Here is a 6,811-nt window from a genome sequence, read left to right on the forward strand (position 1 = left end):
TGATATGGCGATATGACTATAGAATAAGTGAACAAAAGGCTCAGAAAAAAGAACATGCTAGAATAGATTTATTAGTAAAGCTGGAAAACTCTCCAGTCAGATAAACTTCTTGGAGGGTCCCAGAAGATACTCTAGTTGTCTAAGCAGCACGCATTAGAATACTGAATTCGGGTACTGAGAGATCACTTTCTCGCAGGGTGGTGTAAAACCTAGGGCATGTGGTGTCTGTGGAGACAGCCGCAGTGAGGTAGCCACTATGCTAGGGTCAGGAATGTGGGCTTGCAAGGACCTGCAAGCTCTGGACAAGCAGCTGCAGTGGAGCACCACTGGATTTTTTCCATGTCCACTCCTGGAAGCTGTCGTAGGAACAGGAAGAGTACAACAGCGCAGCACCCCAAAGGCAAGAAGAGAAGCTCCTTTTTTCCTGCAATATCCCTCCACACCCTCTACTGATAAAGCTTGTATCGTAATGCCTGCTGTGAAGGAGAAATATCTGGAGGGTCTGGCTCCATTATTACAGAGGAGATAATGCATACTTGATTTGGAGATAAGCAATAAATTAATGTCATTGTCTGTTCTTTTGACAACTCAGATTCCATACATCATCTTATGCACATTTCAACTTTCATACAATAAGTAAATAATCCTTATAAGATACAACTATCCTTCTTGCTAGTGAGGAATTCTTTTCCCAACAGTGAGGAGATGTATATAGATCCAAAAGTCATTGTATCCATCGCTGGCTATGTCAATGACTCCCAAATTTCATTGTAATCCCACTGAATGTTATGTTACATAAAGAGTAAGATTTAAAGTTAACTCACAACAGCTTGCATGTAAAGTGAAAACAAATGGGTAAAGAAGCGAGAAGAAAATGATTAGCATACAAATAAGTACATATAACAAATAAAGAGAAAACACACAAAGTTACTACAGTTCTTACTCCTTTAATTGGTTACAAGCTTTAGTTAATATTTAATTAGTTCTTTTTTCAATACCACTTTGGTATTTCCCCATCTCAGCCAGAATCTCAGCTAGTTGGGGTATTTATCTGGTGGAGTGACCCAAATGTTAATTTTCAAAGGATCTAAGTTGTCAATTAACTTCTTATTTTATTGCTGTAGTTTTCATTAACTTTTTAAAAAATTGAATACGGAAGTATTAAGAGGCATTCCAAAGAGTCCGCTGTGTTCCAAACAAAATCTTCTTTGTCCTCACTGTGCAGCAGTAACTCAATTTCCTCTTGGTATTCTGGATCAGGAACTCCAACAAGTAGAGTAACTTATTTTTTGCTTGTTTGTTCAAGTGGCATAAGGAGCCCAAAATGGCCATGTGAAGATCCCATCTCCCAATTCAGTAGAAATACCATTGTGTCTCCCAGTGGAAGTATTACCTCCTTGGATTCAAAGACCTCTGAACTCACAGAGCAAAAGTTCTGTGAGTGAGTTATTAAGCAACCATAGTGAGAAGAGGCATCCTTACACCTTGATTCCTGGGGCCAGTATTCTGGCTATGGGGAAACAGTATCATACACTGGTTTGTGATTTGAAGAACATACTGCATCCTATATACAAAATATTATAATTTTAGGGTGTTGTTTCCCAACCTGTTCAGTAATTGAGCTGTACATAAGCAATTCAACAGTGCAGTGAGCCCAGTGGCTTCCAGGTGATGTGATAGGTAGGAAAATCAGTTATGCCATAGATGTGAGTCCATTGCTGCACTTACTTTGCTGTGATATATGTTCCTTCATCAGACTCAGTGCTATGCAGACTTCCTTGACAGTAGATAAGGCTTTCTCTGAGTCTATGGGTGATGATACTAACAGAAGCATTATGTGTAGAGAAATCAATTACGGATCACAAGTCTATCCCATTAAAGATAAATTTTGTGCTGTTTATGATATAAGAGGTCAAATGTAATCAACATACCACCAGATTGCTGGATGATTACCCTGGGGAATGGTGCGATATTGGGAGCTCAATTTTGGTCTTTGCTGTTGGCATATTAGGCAGGAGCATCAAGCAGTTTAGTCTTAGTAAGGAGAAATCTATGTTGTTGAGTCCCTCTGGACTTGCCACTATTTTGTTTATTGTCCCCTTGAACAAGAACTTGTATGGTGAGAAAGAGGCTAATTAGTATCATTAGAGCATGCTATTTTATCCACATTATTATTAAGAGCCTCATCTGCAGTGGATGTCCTTCATTGGGTGTTCACATGAAACACAAATATCTCCTGTCTGTGCCATTGTGAGAAGTCCGTTGACATAGCTCTTTCCCAGACCTCTTGTCACCAACTTTCCAATCCTGTTTCTTTTTAAATCCCTGACCATCCACCCAAACTTAGCAACTGCCCAAGAGTCAGTGTGCTTTTACAATTTGGCCCATATTTCACTCTAAGCATAGTGAGTAACCAAATGTACCACTCAAAGTATTGCCCATTGGGAGAAGCGGATTCTCCTTCAGCACCATCCATCTGAGTCACGCCTAAGTAGTAGTGATGCGGCTGTCCTCTTTTTGTTAGAACAATCATATCATACAGACCCATCAGGTTTGACATTCTTCTCCATCAGTAAATTACTAAAAAGTACTTCCAGGGGCCATAGACATCGATTGAAATACAAAAGGCAACGCAACACGAGTTGGTGTTAAATTAATGTGACCAGTTTGCTTACTCTTACTTTCAAGACCTTCCTGAGCTCCATCTTTTGTATGCCATTTTAGTTTCATGATAGATTGCTGCTGATGACATATACTTTTATGAAGAGATATGTCAAACAGTATCCAGTTTATGAGGATAAGCTGGATTCCATAGTCAACTAGTATCTCATGTTTAGGCATTCAGTTTCTACCAAGGCTCAACAGCAAGTCAGAACCTGTTTTGTTTTCTGAAAGGAGAAAAGTTATTTGAAGCAGATAGCAGAGATTTGTTCTCAAATCTTTAGAAACATCTGTTGTTGTTCTCCTATTGGTATTCAACAAGAAGCTCCGCATGGCGTCCCTATTTGTCATGGTCACTTCAAATGGATTTGTTGAATAGTAAGGACCAAGTAGTAGCTTGGCTTGTACTGCAGGCTAAACTTGCTTCTCTTGCTCTGGTCCCTACTTGAAAGTGGCAACCTTACAGGTGACTCTGAGGATGAGTTAAAGCAGCACACTGAAATGTGGTATAAGTTGTCTTCCAAATACAAGAAGGCCTAGCAAACAAAGTGCCTCTTTTCCATGGTTAGTGAAATGGGGTGAATCAACTCTTCTTTCATCTTGGAAGTAATATGTTGACATGCTGCAAACCAGTAGACCACCAGAAACTTCACTGAGGTTTCAAACACTTGCATTTTGTGAGGTTTATCTTCTACCCTTTATTTTGCATATGTCATACTAAAGAATCTAGAGTACCTACTAATTAGATCTAATGAGAATAATGTCATTGCCATAGTGGACAAGTGTGATATTTTATGGAATAAGACAGTCATAGTCCCTGCAGGGTATAATAATCCTTAGAGAAGAATGGATGGAACCCTGATGCAGGATTATAAGGGAATACTGATTGTCCTGCTAGGTAAAAACAAAGGTCTTCTTGTATTCCTTACAAATTGGTTGAATAAAAAGTCATCAGTCAAATCAAGAGCTACATACTAAGTGCCAGAATTCATGTTGACTTTTTCTAGAAAACATAATACATCTAGAAGAGCAGCAGCAGTTAGAGCCACCATCTGATTAAGTTTCTCCAAGATTGACCTGACTTTATTATAGGCCTAACTGGTGAGATAAATGGGGATGTGACAGGTATCACCACCTCTGCTACATTTAAATCTTTGATGGTAGCATTAATCTTTACAATTTTTCTAGGAATGGGATATTGCTTCTAGTTCACTATCTTGATAGTGAAGAAATGTTCCAGGGGCTTTCATTTAGTCCTGACATAATCACTCTGATCCTATGGTCAGAGAGCCAATTGTGAGTTACATTAGAAGTAGATTCTATTTATTATTTGATCACTGTAAGTGTTGCTTTGACTATCAGACCATAGTGGCATTTTGGGTCTTCGGGAATTGTCATTAATTCAGACTACTATTCAATAATTTCCTCAAAGGTTTGGGTATTTCCTTCTCTCCAGTACATTCTCACTCTAATTAATGGCCACAGGATTCTGTTTACACCCATTCAATTAAGGAACGCTGAGTCTGTGAATTGACTAAAGTCAGGAAACTCAGGGAGAGTCCATGACTCTTCAATGTGAGGACTCAAGTCAAGTTTTTTGCTCCAAATTTAGAGTTTATTTTATCAGTCAAGAAATATTCTAGCAGGCTACGTATCTATTTAATTCCTTGGAAACCCTGATCAGTTGGCCTACTGACAAATATTATTGCATGTCAACGCATTTTGATTATTGGTACATCTCTGATGTCTATTATGGTAAATATTTCCACCTTGCCTTTCTGGCTAAGTGCTGCCACATGGTCTAACACCTTTACAATTCACTCTTGAACATGGTCCCTGAATTTCTTTCCATATGCAAAAGCAAAGTCTTGCAATTCTTTTGGTTTTAAGCTATATTGTCCCGAGTTATAGTGTGTCCTGGCCTACTGGAACATGGTGAAATTTTACCCTAGTTATGGGTCTAGTGGCAACAGAGTGTGGTTATGGTATGGCTTGAGACGAATGAGTGTCCATTTTCAAGGTTCCTGCCCCAGAACCTTGAAAATGGTTATCACCATTTCCGAGGATTATCACATGATTATCATATAATCCTGAGGTTATCACAGGATTTTCAAACAAGGCAGACATCAAAGAGGAATCTAATTCTCTAGATAAAGAAGATTCAAAATCACATGGGAATTCACAATTTCAGCTTTCCCCCCGGTCCAATCAGATGCTGCCATTTTAAGTTTAAGGACTTCATCCTTTTCTAGTCAATGTCTTCAACTTCACACAGGAAACTTGACAAGACTGTGAATTTGACTGCAGTAATTCAGAAGTCCGTGCAACTAAATGGTTGCTTTTTATTTTCAGCAATATTAGCACTGTGGCTACAAGAAAAAGGAGATCCTTTCAAAGCTGTCATGGAAGGTCTTTAGTTCTCAGATAGTCACTTAAGCTAAAAGTTAAAGAATCTGAGCATATCATTTTATTTTTGTAAGTATTCAAGTGCATTTTAAAAATCAATCAAATCATAGTCCTTATTAGCCATTAAAGTCAAGTACAGCAATCATTTGGGATGCTATGGTGCTTGTTTCAGTTGGCTCTTCATCACAGTGAACCACAAGTTACAGCTTGATTAGTTACAATACCACTGTATACCATGGATTACTAGTATCCTATTCCCCATAGTCAAGGAGCTCAGCCCTGCACTAAAACCCAAATGCATGATGAAACAATGCCCTAATCCCATCTTTGTGAAACTAGTTCCAATACCAATTCTTTATCAGTTAGCTTTCAGTTGTGGGACAGAAATCATACAGGGGAAGTCTGATATAGAGGATTATTCACTACAACAGACAAGTAACTTAGAGATGCTATAAATACATAAAAAAGAACTCTAAAGAATACCCTAGGTCTGAGGGAGAGTACTTGAAGGAGACAAAATTTGGAAGGGAGACTCCCTCCCTAAGCTAGGATTTAGACCTCCTTTGAGGTACAGTTTGAATTCATTTGTTGGAGATCTCTGGGCCACGCCAGTAGAGTAATCACCCCATATCTACAGGGTATACTTTCCAAGACACCCAGTGGAGACCTGAAACTGAAGCTAGTGCCAGACTGACTGCTGTCAATCCAAACCTGTTTCTGTTCGTGTTTTCCACCCACAGATTTAATGCCTTTTCCATCGTAACTTAGTACTTAACCAGCACTGTAGCCATAACTTTTGCAGTTTGAGGGGGGACAGAAATTAGCATGAGTTTCTTTTTCCTTCTTCACAATTTCATGAATAGAAGATTTGTTCTTACCATAAAACTTAGAAACCTCAACCTATAATTTTTTTTTCATTTCATATCAAGTTGAGAACTTTCACTTTGTCATACAAAGGAAGCATTTTACTGCTTCTCTTTGGCATATCTGAATTGCTACTAACACTACTTTTGCACCCTGGGGCCATTGTGACACTACAACCTATAATTTTTTTTATTTGTTATCAAGTTGAGAACTTTTACTTTTTTCACACAAAGGAAGCATTTTACTGCTTCCCTTTGGCATATCTGAATTGCTAGTAACATTACATTTGTGCTCTGGGTTCATCTAAGTAAAATAAGGGTGACTGGAACACAAGCACTGCAATACTGAGACAGTTGATCTTTGATAACTGAGACAGCTCCTAAGTGACTAAAGGTGGGTGGCGTGTACAGCATGGGCATGCTAGACAAAGAGGTGATTCACTCCCGGGTGGGACAGAGCAGGACAGCACAGATTTCATCACACTACTCAGAACAGCATGTGATTTAAAGTTTATGAATTGTTTCTTTCTGGAATTTTCCATTTAATGTTTTCAGAACACAGTTGAGGACTGAAGTCCTGGAAAGTAGAAACACAGATGAAGCCAGGGGTGGGGAGTGCTGTCCCAGGTAAGCAGAAGACAGCCTCTGGGGTGGTCTGGTTAAGGCTGGTAGTGGGGCTGGGCAGACAGGAGTTGGGTACGAGCTCACTTACGGGCAAGGCCACCTGAGGCCTGGGATGCATGTTGCCTACATTGAGAGGGCCATGGCAAAGGGGTCAGCTGCTCAGGGTCAGGGCTACATGCTGGCCAAAGGACTGACGGCTCCAGGAAGGTGTCTGGGGAAGAGAGTTACTGGTGTTTCCTCACTCTTATCACTGGCAG

The sequence above is a fragment of the Aotus nancymaae genome, unplaced genomic scaffold, assembly GCF_030222135.1.
Source record: "Aotus nancymaae isolate 86718 unplaced genomic scaffold, 86718_ANA_hifiasm-v0.15.2.pri h1tg000012l, whole genome shotgun sequence".
Lineage (NCBI taxonomy): Eukaryota > Metazoa > Chordata > Mammalia > Primates > Aotidae > Aotus > Aotus nancymaae.